The following is a 22,306-nucleotide window of genomic DNA, read 5'->3' as shown; positions in this document are numbered from 1 at the left end:
TATCCCTTGGGGTAGAGGGGTGAGGGAAAAGTTTAGAAGCTCTTATCTATGCCTCAGGGGTGGCTGAAGTGCTTTGATTCTGAGTGTATTCAGCCAAGAAAAAAAATATATCACCCGATGCTCAAGAACCGAGGGTTGATATTGAGGGCGAGATGAGGCAAGGCACTGAGTTCCAGAGCTGCACCACTCAGGAGCGCGAGTTACATCACCACCAGCAGAAACTCGGTGGGTGAACCGCCCGGACAGAACCTTTCTGGCCTGATGGAAGGTGTTCGCTGACAGCTCCCACACGGCTGCTCTTGGCTCTGCTCTTCTTCTCCTCGCTTTCACTGACTTAAAACGGCTGCGCGGGGGGTGAGGGTGGGGGCGCTGGAGAGGGGATCCCCAAGTAATCTCTAGCCAGGTTTGGGCAGAGATAAGGACTTCTGTAGGGACCCAATGGAGCTGGTGTTCAGGTAGCCAGGGCTGGACAGGGGTGATGGCAAAGGGGACCCAATAGAAACAATTCGAGAAATACATTTCGTTCTCTTTTCTTTTTCTCGTGTCCCTTTCTCTTCTTCGGCTTTCATGGGCTTGTGTGTTCTCCCTCTCTACGTCTGTGATTCCCTTGGAAGGAACATTCATGACCTGCACCTTGTCCCCAAGCACCGCCAGCGTTTCCCAGAGTGCACCAAGGCTACCTGGAAATCAATGACCCTGCTGTTTGTTCTCCCTGGGCCTGCAGGAGCAGAGCCCTCGCAGCAGCGGCTTGGGCATCAGGCTCAGGACCTATCAGTCAGAGGCCACCAATCTCCCCTGATTTATTCCCTGGCTCTAGTTTTACAGGGGAATTGTTAGGAAGCAAGATGGTGTCTAGATGCCTACGACACTCACAGCCCTAAAAAGCACATTTCCTTTCTGCCCCTTCTACCCCTGGCAGGTGGGTGGGTTGCTGATACCTGGGATTTTTGCACTTGTCTAGAGTGGAAAGTTTCAGGGGAGGAGACGTTTAGACAATTGATTACTTCGTACCTGCTTTCTAAAAATGGCTAAACACCTTTCCCTTGGTAGAAAAGTGAGAAATGCAAATCTTAATAACTCTGAGGCAGAAATTTCAAAGTGTAAACACAGCCATTATCCACTCCCACAAAAATAAAGCATCCCCTTCAACAAATATTTGATAGCACAGAGCCCAGTAATTAAGGGAACAATCCAATAAGCCCAGAGCTTTCATGGGGGGGGGGGCTCTGAATTTCCTATGCAGAGAATTTATACACGGGGTGATCATTTGCCACTCCGGTACAGCTCTGGATACAGCTGTCTCGCCATGCACCCTTAAACACCCTTACTGTTTAATCAGAGAACTTAAATAATAACAATCACAATAATAAAAATATGAAACCCTTGGATTGAGGTGGCTTCCCAACACTGAAAAAAAGTCTGTGTTTGAATAAAACACCTTCCATATGTGTCTGTTTTCTCCGCAGGCTCTCTGTCCTCCTGTCAGTCATTTGCAGGCGCCATCTATGAGCTCAGTGATAACTACCCTCTAGCTTCAGTCAAAGTGCTGCTTTTGGTCTGAGGAGTGCTCCAGCTGGAGAAGATGGCTCGGCCATTAAGAGTGTGCACTGCCCTTGCAAGAAGGAGGACCTGAGTTCGGTTCCTAGCAGCCACATCAGGCAGCTGGTGCCTGACTCCAGCTGCAGTGAATATGACACCTCTGGGCAACTGCACTCATGTGCACAAACAGACACACAGACACACACAGTCATATTAAAAATAAATCTTAGAAAACAAGTAGCTCTTGCTGGGTGTAGGGCATTCTATTCTTTTATCACACAGTCTTTCAAAAATGGCTATTACTGGGTCAAGCCTAGTTCCTCCAAACAAGTAGCAAAAGGCAAATTAAGATCCATTGCAAAATAGTAGGCCCTCATACCAATCAGAATATGTGTAACCTTTGTAAAAGGATTGTCACAATATATTAGTTTCCACAGGGATTTAAGCTTTCTAGAACATATTACATGAAGAAAGGAGGTCGAAGCAGATTCTCTCCCCATGGGTCTCTCTGATGGTGTCAAAGAAGCAGAGAAGGCCAGGGCTTTAGTTCTGGTTTGTCAGTATTACAGCTCTGGGCCAAGATGTCCTACAGACAGAGGACCCAGGCTGCTAGAGAGAGAAGACCGCAAGCTCCCGGTCTCTCCCAGTTGGTTATTGAAACCACATGCCCTCCAGACTACGCCTTGATTATTATATAGGAACAGCAGAGTTGACTGAAAACTTCCAATGGGATGTTTGTTTGTGTTAAGCTTGGGAAAACACACACCACACAAACCAGACACACCACACACACACACACACACACACACACACACTGAAAGTGGTGGCGCTATCGATTTTCCATTTATCAAGCATGTAGTACAGCCTGCATTCTCAGCCAAGAGTTTCTTGAATGTGTTCTTCTCTCTCCTTCACATGACAGACTTGCAAGAAGTGTGACACCCCTGCTCTGCAGAGAAGGGAAGGGAAGCTTGGCGAGGCTGGGGGCGTGTCCAGGGGCATGCTGGGAAGTAGCTTGGCGAGCCTGGGGGCGTGTCCAGGGCCATGCTATGTGGTAATGACTAGATGTACATCAGCCTTGGCCAGCTGCAAACCAGTCCATTCCGCTTCACCTTGGCTCCTCCTGTGGCATGGCGGTGCCAGTTTGTAGTGGTATTAGCCCATCGTATATGGACCTTAAAATGACAGACTAAGGCTGGGCGTATAGCTCATTGGTAGTGCACTTGTCTACCATGTACAAAACTCTGGCCTCTGTTCCTAACACTGCAACAACAAAGTAAAATACAAAATTTATAGGATATAAATTCCAGACATGAGTTATGCTGGTAATCTCATTCACCTTGGACTTTGGATAACTGTGTAATTCCCAAGAAACTACATGTGTACCATAAGTGGGGGTAAATATATAAGTATACTATTTTTTGGAGTTTTAAGCAATAGATATGAAGTTATTTTGTAGACTGGGTAATTCTATATTACATGTACACATGCTTACCCGTGTAATTAACATATAAACATATTTACATATATTACATATTCATAGACTTGAACAGGTTCTGCCCTTTACATATGCAAGCTCATGGAGTCAGTCAGATGTGGTCAAGCATACCTGTCACCCTCATAATTGAGAGGCTGAGATGGAAAAATCACAAGTTTAAAAAACTATCCTGGGCTATGTTACAAGTTCCAACATATCAGTACTCCATAACAACACTGTCTCGGAAGGAATAAATAAGTAAATAAATCCTCACAGTGAGCTCATGAGTTACATAATTTTATTCTATCATTTCATCAACACAATAGAAAACACGGAGAATTATGTAAGTGCCAGAAGATGGGGCAAAAAGGGATAGAGTGTGGGTTCAAATCAAACAATGAGTGACTTTCTCATACTGCCTTTCAATGTGCATATAGGCATATATATATATATATATATATATATATATATATATATATATATACATATACATATATACACATATATACATATATACATATACATATGCACATATACATGTATATACATGCATATGCATATATACCTATATATATGTATATGCATATATACATCATATATACATATATACATATATTTATGCAGACAGTAGCCACATGTATACAGTATATATACACATATATTTATGCAGACAATATACCTACAGATATTCATGGACAGACATAAACTACACATACCTAGAAATCATACCAATGGCAATCGGAAATATTTATGGATGGATGGGAAATTCTCTATGCTTAAGGTATTCAAGATAGATTGTTGAGGCCACCTGAGTTCCTCGAGTATATCTGGAGATATTGACAAAGTGCTATTAAAATTAGTTATTGGTATGTAGTATTAGTTACTGCCCTATGTGCACAAGGTCCATTGGAGGATTTGTACAGTTACAGGTGTTAAAGTCGCAGAGAAAAGGCACTTGGGAGTCTAACAATGAAAAGGGAGGAATAAAGTCACCATTCATTTCCATTACTACAACAGAGTATCAGACTCAGGGTAGTTTATAAAGAGGTTTATTTATCTCCCTGTTTGGGAACCACAAGCTCAAAATAGATGGCTGCCTCTTCTATAAGAAGAACATCATCAAAATGGGGAGTGGGTAAACCAGAGACACTCAGCGGGGGACACAACCCACCCCACCCCATAGGACTCTGTTCACCAGGGCCACACCCCGCACCAAGGTACCTTCCATTCCCTTTGCCAACCCAGGCAGATCACCCAAACTCTGCCTTGGGAAGTTCAGCATCAACTCAGCTCTGGGAGAGACAGCCAGTCAGTCCACAGCAAAGCATGGTACACTCTGAGAAGCTATCAGTGGGGGAAGCTAGAGAGCAAATGCAGCCCCTTCCCAGTGAAGGGTTCTCTGTCTCAATGTTTTAAATTAGGATAGGGTTCCAATCTCCTCCCAGTAGCAGGAGGATATTAAATGTTGATCTAACTTCAGCAATTATGGACTCACAACCCTGACATCCCTTCAAAGAAACCTGAAAACATTTGATAAGAATGTGAGATAGAGGAAGAATTTGTCCTGGGGCTATTTTTATCTCTCTCCAGAAATGAGGTAAAAGTCAATTTGGGGCTGTCAACTCCAAAATCAACCTACTTTATAAAAGTGAAGTTTTTCTTTTTCTCTCTTCTCCCTAAATATGACATCTGGTGTCACCTAAGGAAGGAGTGGTAACTACAGACAGCTTCCAGGATGCTTCACAAGCTCCCAGCAGATTTCCAGATCTCCCAGCATGCCCCACGATCTCCCAGCATGCTTTATAACCTCCCAGCAAGCCTTGTCCCAACTTCTGCCATCCTGAGTATTATCTATCCCTGTCTTAATGAGCCCCGTAAGGAAAATTGAAAAAAAGTTGCCTGTTTTCCCACCAGTTGGGAGGCTGAGACAGGAGGACTGCTGTGAATTCAAGGCCAGTTTGGATTAATTCAGGCTAGTTTGAGTTACAGTATAAGATCCTGCACCCACACATATGCCCTGCCCAAGGCGAGATAGCTAAACAGGTAAAAGTGTGATATAGGCATGAGTTTGGCAAAAAAGGAGAACCATCTCTGCTCTCTCAAACGCTCCTCTGTCCAGACACTCACCATAAACACACATCCTGCACACAACAGTAATAATAAAATCCCAATAAGAGTACTGAGCACAGTGGTGCACGCTAGGCATTCCACAACTCAGAAGACTAATGCAGGATGGTTGCCATTCAAGACCAGCCTATATTCTGAGTTCTGGACTACCCTGGGCTATAGAGTGAGTGCCTTAAAGTAAATAAAAACAAATCTACAACCCTATGCCTAAGAAATGCCACACACTAAGCTCTCATTGAAAAAAAAACACACACACACAGACACGAAACTTTTGAAAGCCCATTACAGATACATATGTTTTCATTTAGAAACTACTATGAAATTGAGTGTTCTTTCATTTAAATGTTCCCCTGTGGTTCCACAAATTAAAGATCGGTAGTGCGGTATTAACAACCAAGAGCCGGACCAGACTGAATTGCTTAAAGACTGTCGGCTGAGCCACCGAGCACGGTTTCTATAGCTGAAGCTGACCAAAAAGGGAGGTCACTTAAACATAAAAAAAAAAAAAAAAATCCTTTTAAAAACGTATCCACTTGGATATGTATTTTAGAAAGAACTTTTTTTTTTATGTCAGACCCAGTTTTAAAAAAGGAAATAATGTAGAAAGCCCAGATACTTTATAAACTCCAAACCACAACCACGCTGCTCTCATTAGCGAAAGGGATTTATTACATTCACTGTTGATTTTTTTCCTTCCTGGGACAAGAACCAGAGGGAATAACAAAATTAGTTCTAGTCAAATGCGACAGCCTGCTCTCAACACACCCTCACATCTTGTCTCTTAACCTACGGGCTGCTTCCAGTCATTCATTCACTCATTCACTCAGTTTGACTTTTCACATCTCGTTGTGAATAAGGAGGATACAATGTGGCAGTGTGGGAGGGGTGGGCCCTAGATGTTAAAGTTGTTCTTGCGAGCAGGGAATGGAGAGGAGTGTCATGAACTGCTGTCTGCTGGCCTGATGTGGCCATTACAGCCATGAATTTATAGCAGCTCTGGTTACCTGCCAAGCTGAAGCACTGACGACATAGAGGGTCCCGGGGCTCCAGCCCTACAGAGGAGAGAACTGTAACGGAGGCTCCTGTGGAGGAAGATGTGTTCCTTTTTTAAGGATGTGGCCTGTGTAAGATTCTACTGTGGATGCCCCACACCAGCTAGGAAAAGGATTAAAGACACGAAGTTGGCAGGGGAAACATGAAAGAGCTGAGAGTCGGAAAGGAGTCTACATGGTCAGATTTCACTGGACACAGGAGTGAACTTTTTAGGAATAAAGAGAAAATATTGAATCCTCTTTCTTAATATACAATTTGCCCCCACACTCAGCCCTCTTAATATGTCCTGTGTTCTCTACTGTTACAGCATTTTTCCCTATAAATAAGTGTGTTGATTTTAGTTATGAGCAAAGAAGAAACAATTGGTGTTTGAGAATTTTACAGGCACACACACATAATCCCAGCACGAAGAAGTCTGATGCAAACGGATCAGGACTTTCAAGTCAATAAAGGTCAATATATATATATATATATATATATATATATATATATATATCCTGTCAATCAAGGTATATATATATATGCAGACATGTGTATGGAGGTAGATCTTAGAGGTCAACTTTCAGGAATTGGTTCTCCCTTCTGCTGTGTGGGTCCTAGGAGTCAACTGCAGATCCTTAGGAATGGCAAGAAGCACCCTTACCCTCTGAGCCATCTTGCTGGTCCAAAATCACATATTTTAAGTTCAAGTCCCACTGGTGCTTAAGTGTTTCAATCTGTGCACTGTTGATGACTCCTGGTTCTTCTATTTCCTTCAGATATTTAGTAAAGTATCACCAATCGCAGCACACATGACACGTGTCATATGGTGAAATTGGTCAGGGAAATTAAAGTTGGAAATGTATATACAACAAAGAAGGTAGTTTAAAAAAATCACTAAAAAAATGTCCTTGCTTTAACATCAGTAAATTGTTTAAAGAGAACCACTCACTTCTCCATCTCAAGATATCTGAATTCTGATTGAATTAATATCTTTGCAGATCTGGGGGTTGGACCCAGGGGCTCATGCATGCCAAGTAAGCACACTACCACTGAGCTACATTATCTATCTATCTATCTATCTATCTATCTATCTATCTATCTATCTATCATCTAGACACAGGGCTAGCCTGAAACTCACCCTGCAACCCTGGCAGGCCCTGGACCCACTCAGTCATCTGAATGCTGGGATTACAGGAATACCCTATCATGCTTGGCTTACATTTAAATTTCAATCAATAGGTTAAATGTTTTGTTTTTGTTTTTTTTTTATAATATATTTTTTTTATTTTCTTTTTTTTTGAACATGAAATGTTTTTTTATAGCATGTTTTTGTTTTTGTTTTTTAAAAAAATCCCACATCATTTTAATGTACTTTACACTAAGCTCTCTGCCTAGTGAAAAATGACTCTTCCCAGACAGATTTTCTCTGGGATAGTGTCGTCAGTACGGTTACTACTCTACTGTTGTGCAGCTGTTTCCTCAGAATTGAGACAACCCCTCCTGTAGAGATGGGAGAGGGGTGTGCTCCTGAGACTCAACCACCAATCTTATAAGACTCAGGAAGTTCAGAAAGTTACAAGATTCACTAGGTCCCACCCTGAGCTTGTATAAGCAGTAAGAAGGGCACCGCAGAGCAGAGACTCTACTGTGGATTTTGACTCTTCCACACAGTTTGAACAGTGAACTCCAAAGGCATGGCCTTCATGCTGGGAGGGCTTTCATTGACACAGCTGCCTAATGGTCACACATGCACCCATGAGAAGCACCAGCAACACACTGGCTCACTAAGACAGACCGTCGTGCCATCATTTTTTTTTTTTTTGCTGCTTCCGTTGCCCTATCTGGGGTGAATCAACATGTTCTAGGGTCTCCCCAGGCAAAGTCACACGGAATTTGCTAATGAGATTTGCTCAGGAGCCATTTCCTTTATCTCGTGCATCTCTCTGACCACACAATACAGTCGATCCTATTTTGCTAATCCAACTTTTAAAGCATAAGTGCTGGGCACATATGGATACAGTTTGGGTCACCGATGGGATTCTCCCTTTCCTCTAAGCAAGGAATTATGGCATATGAAGCCCTATAAAGGATTTACTCTACAGAGACAATGAGATGGTTTATCAAAACAGGGATCAGAAGACAGACTCCAGTGTAGCATTGTTAGAAGGGGAGAATGTGCTTTCAGATGGGTCGCTAATAAAAGTCATTAGAAAGTCTAGGGGTGTTGTGGTAGCTTTCAAAGAGATGAGAAGTCTTCCAGTTAGCATCATAAGAGGCTAGTTTCCCTGATCTGGACCTAAATGGATAAAATGCAAGGGGACAGGTCATTTCAAAGAGGGCTTGTGGGCTGGGGAACCAAAAGTGCTTTGACGCATTCCACAGGATGATGTAGTAAGTCAGTAGTGGTACTAGAGATAGGAGCAGAAGGGCAGGAGAGGATGGGTAAAATGGACTAAACAACCACTCAGTTTTTCTGAGAAGTTAATGGCCACTCATTCATTCTATATAGAATAAAGTAACCTAGATTGGGGATATTATTGAGCATGAGAGGAGAAATCACAAGGTCTGGATTTGAATATCACCTTGAGTAGCCTGCCAATCATATTTCAGTTCTGAGAGAGTCATAGTGTGGCTGATGTCATCCCAAATAAAGATGACCATGCTGAGTCGAAGCCCAGGCTGTAGTAGCCTTTCCAGTGCTAGGAAGTGGTCCAGAGCCCACGCCGTTTCCACTCCGTCATCGAGGAAGTACCTTCAGGTAAAGTGAACCAGACGGCAACTCTCTACCAACCAGACTATCCCATGACCGCCACGCCTGTGCATGGGGGCCAGAGAAACAATGTAGACTAACTTAACAGATAGCAGGAAGATGCTGAGTGTCAGGGATGAGCCTGGATGGCAGTGAGGCTCACAGTCGAAGCTGGCATTGTTTTTGAAGATGAGTTTTATCGTGTCCTGTGGGCAAGCTCTGCAAGGGGCAGCATAGCAGCCACCTAAGAGATGTGACCCTGATGCTTCTTCAGACAAGGCCTGTATATCAAGCCACGAGGGGAAAAACACACGGAACCTCAACCTTGCTGGTGGTCATTCTCAGTGCTAGAGATGCAGTGATGAATAAAACATCCTGTTCTCACTAGAAGAAGTCACACATCCTACAGAAGCAAGATAGGAAGGAAGGAAGGAAGGAAGGAAGGAAGGAAGGAAGGAAGGAAGGAAAGAGCAAGACCCTAACACTCAAGAAGCAGCCAATGTTTAAAGATGAAGGAGTGTGGTTAGAAAAGACCTTCCACAGATGATGGAGGGTTTTTCTTTTAGTTCAGAGTCAGTTCCATGTTTTCTGGACTCTACACCTAGAAAACTCTATACATGAAAAAGAGCAAGCTTTGGCTGTTTCTCTTTGGAATGAAAATTCTAGGTATATATTAATAGGACCCATGGGCTGTGGTATAAAACTATTCTTTGGGGGCAGCAATATGGCTCACTAGGGAGAGGCACTTCCGTGCAGGCTTCACAGCCTGAGTTTGATCCTTGGACCCTCAAAGAGACTCAAGTCCCCAGAGGTTTCCCATGATCTCTACACACATGCACACAGATGTGCACAAATGCACACGAATGTGCACATGCATAGAGTTAATTTCTTAGAACTCATGAAAAAAGTCTATCCCCAGGGCCACTGCTTCAACAACCCACAACACAGTAAGAGCATACAGATCCTGTTGTAGCCAATTCTGTATTGAGCTATTCATTTGTCTTACTCATGTCTTATCATAAGAGCCCATGAAACAATAGTTACAAATAAAGATGACTGCATCCAACTCTATCAACTTACAAAAACACAATGACTTGGTCAGAGTAAAGATGGTAAACGCTCACTGAAATGATGAAGTTATAGAATTTGATTTTTGGGCAGTTTACCTACTTATGTATTCATTCATATATTTATTTTTGAGACAGAGTTTCAAGTAGACAAGCACAGTTTTCTCTGACCTTTATTTGTAGCCTAAGACGACCTTGAACTTCTGATCCTCCTGCTTCCATCTGGGGGGTCACAGATATGTGCTACCATGTCCAGGGCTGGGTTTTAGAGGTCAGGGCTCTCTCTCTGTGTGTGTGTGTGTGTGTGTGTGTGTGTGTGTGTGCCCTACCCAGGGAACTGCAGCTCCATCCTCTGCCTGAACAACGGCCTTCAGTGAGACTGTGAGAGTTTAGGCTAGAGAAGAGATTGGAGCCCTGGAGGGGCTGGATCAGACAAGCACCTGCTGTCACTTGGCGCGTTGCAAGAACAGAGTCACAGCATTAAACCACAGATACTTCCCCATGCGTGTAAAATGCATCATGCATTTAACCAAAGGGAAGCACCACTGTAAAAAGTGAAATTGACTCAAAGAATCAAAAGCAAGGAAAACATAAGAAATTAAGACCTAAAGACAAGATCTGTTTTCTCTCCTAATATATAAATGCATAAAACCAGCCGATGGGAAGTCTCCACGTGGACTTTTTAAGATGCAGAGCCCTTTTAAGCTGAATCTCCTTCAGTGGACGGGGATTTGCGTAGTCAGAGTTCATCATCATTCTGTACCACTGGTTGCAGAGGAGAAAGCTCCCCTAAGGCACTGTCGGAACTACTCGCCTTGGCCTTGCTGCAAATGGAATTTTAGAAATCGGCCTATGGTTATACAGCTCCAAATCATGCAAGAGCTTTTTTAAAATCGTTCACCCATCTTCCTTCTAAGTGCCAAGACCTCAGCGGGGCCCTGGACACTGAGAGAGGATTAATGCTGTGAACATAACACTTAAATAAACAACATGAGGTCTTTTAAGATACAGTGTTTCTGTCGTAAGTGACAGCTGAAAGCTGTGTGTGTGTGTGTGTGTGTGTGTGTGTGTGTGTGTCTGTGTGTGAATTTCCATACTTTGTAAAAAAAAAAAAAAAAAAAAGATGACTTTCTTTCTCCGGGGCCACTTTCAAGTCCAACTGATCCCTGCCATTGTCTATGCTGTATTATGCTTCTGGCAAAGTGGGAGGAGAGACAAGACTTCAGAGGAACTAATTTTAATGATCTCCAGCCCTGCACACAGGGCAAAAGCACCTGGTCTGGCAAAGCCACAGGGAGGCCAAGGCCACAGCTCCAAGACCTTAGCCACTGGCTCAGGGCAAGAGCACTAAGAATCTGGAAGTAAGAAGTAAATTTTTAGAAAGTATCTTTAACTTTAATTTCCTGGGAGCGGCATGGTCCATAAAAGCAATGACGAGAAATGAACATTTGCAGCTAAAGAGATGGTTCAGTAGTTAAGAGCACTCACTGCTCCTACAGAAAACTGAAGTTCCCAGTGCCCACATCAGGCTGCTCACAAAGGGCTGCTAACTCTAGCTCCAAGGGGTCTGACGCCCCCACTTCTGGCCTCAATGGTCACCCAATCCCACAAGCACCACCATACACATGCACATAGACACACATAAAATACACCTTTAAAAACTTAAGGCTGAGAACCGTGTGTGTGTGTGTGTGTGTGTGTGTGTGTGTTTACTCTGCTAATCTTCATAATTATTTCTATATTATCAACAAGGAATCTGGAGTACAGACAGGGCAAGAATCTGTCTCAAGATTATATACCTAGTATCTTCTTTATAGAAATGCTAAGAAATGCAAAAATAATGCTAGATCCCAGGTGATGCGTATTGATAATCAAAGCGTCCGTGGACTGGAGAGATGATTTGGTGATTAAGAGAGCCTGCTTATGTCATCCCCGTGGGGTCCTGAGAGGCTCTTGCTTTCCTGGCATCTGGGACTTTCTGGTTGCTACCCTCAGTTCCCCATCCCTCATTGTTACATACTTCCGTTCAATTTCCTGACCCTCTGTAAATCTCCTCCATCTCCTCCCATGCCTGATTCTTCCCCTCTTTTCCCCTTCCTCCTCTCTTCCTCCCAGAGCTCTCCTTCCCTCTACTTCCCTTGATTATTTTGTCCCCCCCTTCTAAATAGGACTGAAGCATCCACTCTTTGATCTTCCTTCCTCTTGAGCTTCTTGTGGTCCGTGAGTTGTATCATGGGTATTCCACGTTCTTTTCCTAATATCCACTTATCAGTGAGTACATACCACGTGTGTTCTTTTGTGATCAGTCGAGACCATGACCAGAGGTTAGACATGGCCCCCCTATTGAGGGATAGAACCACCCACCGATCTCCAGTATTTTAACCCAGAATTGCTCCTGTCTAAAGGAAATACAGAAACAAAGAGTGGAGCAGAGACTGAAGGAAAGGCCATCCAGAGACTGCCTTACCTGGAGAGCCATCCCACATGCAGACACCAAACCTACACACTAATGTGGATGACAAGAAGTACATGCTGACAGGAGCCTGATACAGCTGTCTCCTGAGAGGCTCTGCCAGATCCTGACCAATACAGATGTGGATGCTTGCAGACAACCATAGGACTGAGAACAGGGACCCCAATGGAGGAGTTGGGGGAAGGACTGAAAGAGCTGAAGGGGCCTTACCTGGCATCAGTGGGAGGGGAGGCCCTTGGTACTGTGAAGGCTTGATGCCCCAGTTTAGAGAAATGCCAGGGTGGGGAGGCAGGAGTGGGTGGGTGGATGAGGGAGCACCCTCATAGAAGCAGGGGGAGGGGGGATGGGATAGGGGGTTTGCAGAGGGGAGACCAGTAAAGGGGATAACATTTGAAATGTAAATAAATAAAATATCCAATTGAAAATAAATAAATAAAGTGGGAGAGAGAGAGGGGTAGGGGGAGAGGGAGCACCTGTCGACCGCATCTCCTGGCAGTCACACTGGCAGCTCATATCAAGCTGTATCTTCAGTTCCAGGGGATCCAGCACCCTCTTCTGCCATCCACAGGTACTGCACTCACATGTGCATACAACCGCACAGGTGTAAAGAAAAATTTATACTGGTATACAGTTGGAAAGCTTTTAAAACTTGTAACTACAATCATGAGGAAATCCGTAGTATGAAAAATAATTCCAAGTGGATTTCTGACTTCAGAGTTGATGCTGAGAAAGCTAAAAAGTAATCATGCCAATCCCTAAAATAAGAAAGAGCTTTAAATTGATTTTGAAAAAAGAACTAAGCTCAAAAACATGAGAAGAAATAGTAAGTTTGAATATGGTGCCATGATTTTTCTGAGTGTAATGAGAGAAGTCATCTCTAGGTAAACCATCACGTCAAACTTGCCCGGGTGGAGCACTCAGAGTCACAGTTGGTGAGTACTTCTCTGAGCTGGAAGACACTGGACCTACATGTGTTGAGGGTAATATTTAAAATGGCGGCACCCAATCTAGCTTGTTGTTATAGGGACGACATGTTCCAGACTAGGCAAGGCCTGAGGCCACAAGCAGCTGCGTGTTCTCACTGCTGCAGCTTAGGCCAGCCAGAAGCACCGCCCCTGGCACCCACAAGACACCAGTGTGAGAGATGGCTCTGCCTCTCCCTCCTTGCTCCTCCTCTTCCTTCTCCTCTTCCTCTCCTTATTCCTCCCACATTAGCTCCTCCCAGATTACCAAGGTTATTGTAAATTGTAGTGGGGGAAATATCCCACTACATAGCTACATACACGTTTACAGAAAGTCATCACCATGACTGTTATATTACTGGTGGCCATGTGGGAACTAGCAGGGGAGTGATTAATTCCGCCAAACCCTAACCTTGTGTCTTAGTCAGAGTTTCCATTGCTGTAAACAGACACATGGCCAAGGCAACTTTTATAAGGACAACATTTAATTGGGGCTGGTTTACAAGTTCTGAGGTTCAGTCCATTATCATCATGGCAGGAAGCATGGCAGCATCCAGGCAGGCATGGCACTGGAGGAGCTGATAGTTCTACATCCTGATCCAACTGCAAACAGGAGAAGATTGGCTCTTAGGTGGTTAGGAAGAGGGTCTCCCAGCCCAGCCCTACAGTGATACACCTCCTCCAACAAGGCCACACCTCCTAATAGTGCCATTCCATGGGCCAAGAGTATTCAAACCACCACAACTTGGTATACTTTACATGGAGGAGCTCCACCATTCTCTCATCATGCACTGTCATTGTCCTGGTTCCAACAGAGGTGAAGTATAATTAACCATAGGAAAACAAGGCACCCAGGGCCTCATCTGTGATGGGGAAAAGACTCGACCAACTCCTCATGCCCACTGGGAGAATGACACCCTCCCCTCCAGCTCACACCAGCCTTGTTACCTTCCTTCTGTTCCCTTGGTTGGTAAACAACATTCAGCAGCCCTGGGCATACAGGTCTCCAGACTTGTGCTCCCAGAGAAAGGAACACAGGAGGAGGGGAAGAGGAGGAGAAATTGTAAGAGAGAAGACAAATTTGTGACTGTTTCTGTCCCCAAATTTAGTGTTCATTTTGTCAGATTATATGGGATTTTCTCTGTGTCCACACATCCTAAACCACCATAGTAGGATGTCACTCAGGAGCTGCAGACCATAGCAAAAGAACTAAAATCACAGGCTCTTTGAAGAGCACCCAGGGAGGTCCAATTCTTGAAAGGAAATAAAATCAAGAACAATAAGTAATTTGAAGATTCTGGTAGCATTGCTACAAGCAAACACAAGCCCAAATATAGATTCAACCAGACCTGACTTCGGTCCACATGAGCAGTAACTTCCATGATTGCTTCTGAGGGATGTTGGTCGGTTTCTTCTCTCTACCTTCCCAGCTTACTACAAATAGACTAAAAAGTCCCTTAGAGTGGTATGTAGAACTTTATAACTAGACTTCATCACCAGACATGTGCCAAGTCTCATTGCTTGGAGATAAACAGGTATAGTATAACACAGATGATGTAACTTTTGTCTTGGTCTTATGTGTACGTGTGTACACATGAATGTGTGTGCACATGTGTGAATGTGTTATATGTGTGTGTATGTCTGTGCACATGTGTGCATGTGTTGTATGTATGTGCTTGTGTGTGCATGTGCATATGTGTGTATGTATGTGCATGTGTATGCACATATGCACAAGTATTTTAAGTACATGTGTGTATGTGTTTATGCACTTGTGTGCATTGGTATGTACACATGTGTATGTGAACATGTGTGTGTGTGTTTGTAAACACACACACACACACATGCACGCACGCACATGCACATGCACATGCACATTCACACTGTCTTTCTCTCTGAGTATTCTTCTGGTCCAAATCTTGCTGACACCCAGGATCATACTTCTGTCAATGACTAAGTCCTCTGGTACAGTTTACTTTACAGTACTCTAACTCACCACCTCTTTTCTTTGGTCTAATTGCACTCCATGGCTCATTCTCATAAACTAAGATAAGGATATTTAGAACATTTTTTTTCTATAAGAAACTCAATGTTAGATATCAAGACTCAAGAGTAAAGGCATGTAAAGAGATATACTATGCCAAACCAAATTACAAGAAGCTAGAATAGCTACATTGATTTCAAACAAGTTCGACCCCCCTACAATAGCAAGGTTATTGGTGATGATAAAATGATAAAAGGACAAATTCTCCAAGAGGACAGAAATCTTAAAGAAGTTATAAACATCTACCACGAGTATCAAAATGTATAAAACACAAACTGATAGAAGAGGAAAAGGACAAATTCAAACACAATTCTAATCACAATTCTACTTGCTGTTTCATCTAAATTATCTAATTTATGGATTATTACTTTTCATATTATTCCTTGATCGCAAGAATTAAATTAAAGATGATGTTTGGGCCTTCATCCTCCCAACATCAATAACTGAGAGTTTCATAGTCAGAAAACAAGCAAGTATCCAGATGATCCAAATGGCAGTATCAGTAAACTTGATCTAATCAGCATTATGGAATCATCCATTCAAGGGCAGCGACTACACTCACCTTAAGCTTCTGTGTAACATGTACCAGGACTGACCCCCTCCATTTCAAATCCCAAATACTCAACAGACGGGAAAGTCTAAGAACCATACAAAGCATTTCTCAGACAGAGCAATCAAGTCACGTGAATATTACTGCGCAAAATAGCATATTTATAAATACAAACACCAACAAAAAAGCACACTTCAAGCCACACATCGATCGAAAAGGATTTAAGAGAAGGTAAAACAGACTCCTACTTACTGAGAGGGACATTACAACTTACTGTAACCTAGTCCTATGTCCTGACCAAACAAGCTAGGCAGCTAACTCACGAAAATTTACACTACATAGAAGTGCTTAGAAGGAAATTTTAAAACTCAAAAAACCAACCATTTAGCTTAACACAGAAAAGTAGAGAGCATAGATAAAATTAAACTAGATGAAATAAATACGGGAAATCATTTTATATCAGAAATTAATGAAATTAAATAGTGAGTCAAACAAGAAGATAAACAAAAGCTGCCTCTTTATTATTGATCTGCTCTCTGGCCTAGCTTTCCAAGAATAATAACGAGAGACATAAATTATTAATTTCAGAAATGAAGCATGAAAAAAAAAACACTACTAATCTCGTGAAACAGAAAAGACTGATAAATAACATGAGCAATTATAATCCATAAATTAGACAGGGTAGGTGAAATGGATAAAGTGTACAGAAGACTTCCATGCCAAAATGCATATGAGAAGACACAATCAACTTCAATAGACTTGTGTCTAGTAAAGGGATCGGATCAACAATCAGTAACCTTCCTAAAAAATGCACCAAGCATGGATAGCTTCATCCATGAATCCTGCCAAGCATTCAAGAAAGTGATGCTACCATCTTCCTCACAATCTTCCCCAGAAAATAGAAGCACGGGACGGCTCAGTGGTAGGAATTACTCTTACAGTCAGGTCCCAGCACCCATGTGAAGAAGCTTACAACCTCTTGTATCTCCAGTTTCAGGCTTTGGCTTCATTCTCCAAATGTGTGCATGCGTGCATGCACACACACAGACACACGGATCAATTAATTCATAAGTTAATTAATCAATTTAAAATCAAGTAAGAAACTAAAGCAGAATGACCGCTCTTCTATTTATCCCACGAATCTAACATTACTCTTCTACTAAAACCAAGGAAAACATTACAAGAAACACAATCAAAAGGCTAGTGCCACCTGTGGACAGAGACAAATGTCCTCAACGACTTGACTTCCCAGTAAGATGGAGGATAGCAAGTTGTTTCCACACATCCGGTCAAGGAAGATACTCAGAATAAGAAGGATTAGACTCTACTCCAATGAGGAGGGCATCGGAAACTCGCATAGTATGGAACAGACACTTGAAAGGTGCAGAGAAAAGGGATGTACCCACCTCTCACAACTCCACCCATAGAGAATCCCCATCCAGAAGTCGCTCTTCTCTCTGAGTTATTCTTGGGATACAAACATCAAGAGCAGACAACCCTCTAGGAAGACTCCTAAGAAAAACAGGAAGAGAAATCCAAACCCACGAATGTGCTAATCACAGCACAAAAAGACAAGAAGCATGAAAGGGAAGAACAACAAAATGTCTCCAAAGGGCACACCACCATACCAGAAGAAAAATTCAAACGTTTACTTGTAAAACTACTCCAAGATTTCAAAGAGAATACAAACAAGCAAACAAATGAAGGAATTAGAACAATCCAGCTAAGTAAGTTCACAAAGTCGATGAGAAATGCAGCAATATGGATGAAAAGACCAGCAAAATGTGAAACAAATTCATTGATAATATTGTTTCGAGGGAGACAAATGTTTAAATTTAAAAACTAATAAATCAAATTTAAAAGTAGTCTGAAATATGAGCCACAAACTCCACTAGGGAGAAGAAAGGCAATAAGTGAGACATGGGAAAGATCAAGGAAATACTATACCAAACCATAAATAGAGAAAGCATCTAAATACATGAGCATTGCCACAACTTTTAAGACCTCTGTGGATGAAGAAAACAAAGCTTAGAATCCAAGGGTAGGGAAAGGAAATGAGATTAAAAACCAAAAAAAAAAAAAAACATCCAAACAAACAAACAAACAAAAACAAGGCATAGGGCGTGTGGAATTCACCCAGTGAAATGATAGCAGGATGTTTTCTAAGTCCAAGAAATGAGCATCCAGGCAACAGGGACACTTATGACTCTAAATAGACATGACCAGAAGTGAACTCCTTCATGCCACAATACAGTCAAAATACCCAAAGGACAAAACATAAAAACGTATTTATAATCAAACGATTAAAGACATGAGAAGAAAATGCTAACTAAGCCAGAAAAGCATTGAGCAATGCTTCAAATCCTGGTAGTGGTCACTGCCAATCACGATTACTCTAGACAAGCCAGATGTGCACGCCTTCAATCCCAGCAATCTGGGGGCAGAGGCAGGTGGATATCCATGAGTTTGAGCCTGGCCTGGTTTACATGAGTTCTAGGCCTGCAAGGGCTACATAGTGAGATCCATTTTTTAAAAGAAAAGAAGGAAGGAAGGGAGAGAAAAAGGGAGGAAAGGAGGGAGGGAGGGAGGGAGGGAGGGAGGGAGGGAGGGAGGGAGGGAAGGAAAGAGAGAGAGAGAGATTACTGTATCCAGTTGTTATGTTTTAAAACTAACAAAATAAAAACACATTTCAAGACAAGCACAAACTCAAGCAATACTTGACTTCTAAATGAATGTTGCAGAAGACAGCTCAGAATCCTAAACACAGAGACAAAAAGACCATTTCGATCAAGAGAGCACCAGATAGAATAAATTTCATGAGAGGAGTAGATGAAGGCAGGAAGGAGAGGTAGGAAGGAATCTAACCTATCTATAAAAGTAAACCAGTAAGTCCCTAATATCACAGCAACAGAAAGAAAAGAGCAAGCAATAATGGAACCAGCCAGAGAAAAACCTCAAAAGTTACAGGAACAAGAAAACTTCCCTCAATAATAACCCAAAATGCAAACAACTGTGACTCTCCCGTTAAAAGATACAGACCATACTGGATGAAAACCCAAGACGCAACTATCTCCTGTTTCTGAGAAATACACCTCACCGGCAAAGACACTGACTGAGGATGGAGAGATGGGCTTCCGTTCACCCACAAATACAAATAGGAAGCAGGCTGGCATAGCTGTTCTGATAGCAGGTAAAGCAGACTTCATCCCACAATTAGAAGACATGAAAGAGGCTGCAACATTAGAGAGTAATCCATCAAGACATTAGAACAGTTGTAAATATATATGCAGTGGATATTAGGACTCCTAACTTCATAAAATAAACACCAATGGATGTCAAAGGATAGGCAAGTCCAGTGGTGGACCCACTTTTATCAACAGATGGGATCCAGAATTAAAAGCCAATAAAGATATACTCAGTGTCTATCTGCACCATAGAACAAATGGACATAATATGATGTTTACAGGTCCTTCCTCTTAAAGACCGTAGAATACACATCCATCTCGGCAGCCCAGGGAACTTTCTGGGCTAAAACAGGACAATTATAGGCCCTAAAGCAGGCCTTTAAAAACACACAAAAATGATTTTTGTAATTATAAATTCATTCATAAAACTAGAAAAAAAACTTTAAAAATGCTAGAAAATCAACTCTGATACAGATTAGAAACAAGCATGTTCCATGGCCACGGGTATTGATGGAGCATTGGATCAATCCAATCCATATTCAGTCATGGTGCTGGGTGTGGTGGCTCACAGAGTGATCCCAGAATGTGAGAGGTTGAGGTAAGAGAGTCACCATGAGTTCAAGGCCAACCTGGGCTGTAAAGTTAATGTCAGGCCATCATGTGCTACATAGGAAGACCCGGGGAGGGGGAGGGAGAGAGAAATTGAGGAAGAGAGACACATTCATCCTAATTTCCCACATCAACAGGATGAAAATAATTACAGAATCATATCAATTAATGTATAAACTATTCCATAGATCTAAATACTTTGAAAATACCATGATACGGCTGGTGAGATGTCTCAGCAGATAAAAAAAAAATACCACCAAACCAATGACTTAAGTTTGATTCCCAGAATCCAGAGAACTGACTCTCATAGTTTGTTCTCTGATCACCACATGTATACAGACAGACAGACAGACAGACAGACAGATACACACACACACACACACACACACACACACACAACACAATAACTAAATAGATAGATGATAGATAGACAGACAAACAGACAGACAGACAGACAGACAGATAAATAGAATGTAAGATTTAAAACACCATAATTCAAAAATATTAAGTTTTTTTTAAATCCTGTAAACTTTTTTTAAAAAACCTTGTACTGGTTCTTTGTGATTTCACATTGTGCATTCTAATCCCGTTCATCTCCCCCCTCCCCCTGCACCTCATACCCACTCTCTACCCTTGCAACCTCACCCACAACAGAAAAGAAATCTCATTGTAGAATCTGTAGTATGTCACAGTGTGTACCACAGTATATGCGTCTGTCTACTCTTCTTTGCTTGCAAATGCTCATTGCAATGACTCATTGCCATGGCTTCTGCCACTCTATCAATACTGGAACCTCACTGGAACTCCTCTTAGATATCCTGTTGTTGCCCTGTGTCATGGAGATACTGTAGGTATGGATGTGTAGGACCAGCCCTCTTCATGCACTCCAGCAGTTCATCTATTGGGTAGATGTTGGAGTGGACCAGTTCAAAGCCTTAGATCTGGGCCTGAGAGGTATCTGAGCTAGTCAGCCCACCAGCTCTTCTGCACCCACACCACTGGGGCAAGCTGTCCTATCCTGCCCTGACTGACCTATCTAATGCCACAGACAGCAAGGGCAGAGCCAGCTTTCCCACACTCATGCCCTCGGGGTTGGCTCACCTACAACTCACACAACCAGGGCCAGCTCTATCCTGCTGCCCAGGCAAAGTGCAGAGCCCATTCTCCTGACGTTGCAGATGGTGAGGGACATGAACAGTTCTCCTACTTTTGTGACCCTGGGATCATTTCTTCTGCCTGCTATAAGAGGACATGGGATAGGTGAGGGGAGGAGAACATCTCTCCCTTGTCTGTTACACTGCACACCAGATAAGAAGCAGGGACCACTTTCCAACACTCACCTGAAACCCCCACATTCAGAGAAAGCTCTACTGTGCTGCCCAGGTACAGGGCCCATCTTCCCAGTGCTACAACTGGTGAGGGGCAGGGCCAGCTCTCCTGCTCTCACAACCTAAGGGTCTGGTCTTCCACCTGCTGTAGGTGGCAAGGGGTGAGAAGGTTAGGAGGGTATCTCTCCCTCATCCATGCCAGTGGATGGAAGATGAGTGGCAAGGCCAGCTCTCCCATGCCCATATCCTCAGGATCAGCTTACCCACAACTCACACAACTGAGGCCAGCTCTATTGTGCTTCCTGAGTGATATGCAGGCTGCTCTCCCAAGTACTGCAACTGTAGTGGGTGGAGTCATTTCTCCTACTCCCAGACCTACAGGGCCAGCTATCCCATGATGCCCAGGCAAGAGAAAGAGCCAGTTCTGCACAGCCCCCAACATCGAAATGTCTACCGGTGGCAGCCCAAACTAGTCTGCCCGGATCTTTGTGATAACAGATTCCTGCTACTGCAGGGCCATGGACTCAGATGTGGGCCCTGGTGGCAGCACGGGTCAGAACCATGGTCCCAGGTGGCATTGTTGGCTACCCTCATCTGGCTGTTCCTCACTAACATGGAGTCTCCAGTCCTGCTCTCTTCACTGTGCCACATCCTTTTGTTTCTCTCTCTTCCATTTCCCTACCACTTACTTGCTCTTCTTAGTGGCACCTGGGGTCTCTGAGTGTCTGGGGTTGTCTCAGGAGTAGTCTCAGGAGTGCTATTCCCTGATGGTACATTATGGCATGGGACAGGGGTCATCTTGGGCATGGTGTGCCCACTTCTCAGGCCTGCATGGTGCTGGACTGGCGGTCATCTTAGGCTAGCTACCTGTCTAGGCTCTCTGGCATTGGTCTGGTGGTCATCTCAGGCTTGCTCCTTAACAAGGCCACCCACATGGCCCCATGGAGCGTGTGCGTGTGCGTGTGCGTGTGCGTGTGCGTGTGCGTGTGCGTGTGCGTGTGCGTGTGCGTGTGTGGGGGGGAATTAGGGTGTTGGGAGGAGTGGGGGCATCTGTTCCAGCTTACTCCTGCCATGGCCTTCAGTCCCAGGCAAGGTTCTTCTACTCTCTCACTAACTCCCTGTCCTGAGAGCCTGTTCAGGCCTGCATAGTGCCAGACTGCTGGT

General features: G+C 43.3%; 1 long non-coding RNA gene across 1 annotated transcript in view; it reads left to right on the top strand.

Annotated features, from left to right (window-relative positions):
- The window catches only part of LOC114612607, a 3,671-nt gene extending 1,892 nt beyond the window's left edge, over positions 1–1,779 (top strand). Inside the window, exon 2 of the long non-coding RNA XR_003710051.1 lies at positions 1,467–1,779. This is a non-coding gene — a long non-coding RNA (uncharacterized LOC114612607). The remainder of the gene's footprint in view (positions 1–1,466) is intronic.
- The last annotated feature ends 20,527 nt before the right edge of the window (positions 1,780–22,306 follow it).

Source organism: Grammomys surdaster, unplaced genomic scaffold (genome assembly GCF_004785775.1).
Source record: "Grammomys surdaster isolate TR1022 unplaced genomic scaffold, NIH_TR_1.0 126176, whole genome shotgun sequence".
Taxonomy (NCBI): domain Eukaryota; kingdom Metazoa; phylum Chordata; class Mammalia; order Rodentia; family Muridae; genus Grammomys; species Grammomys surdaster.
This window is presented reverse-complemented; position numbering and strand designations above follow the sequence as displayed.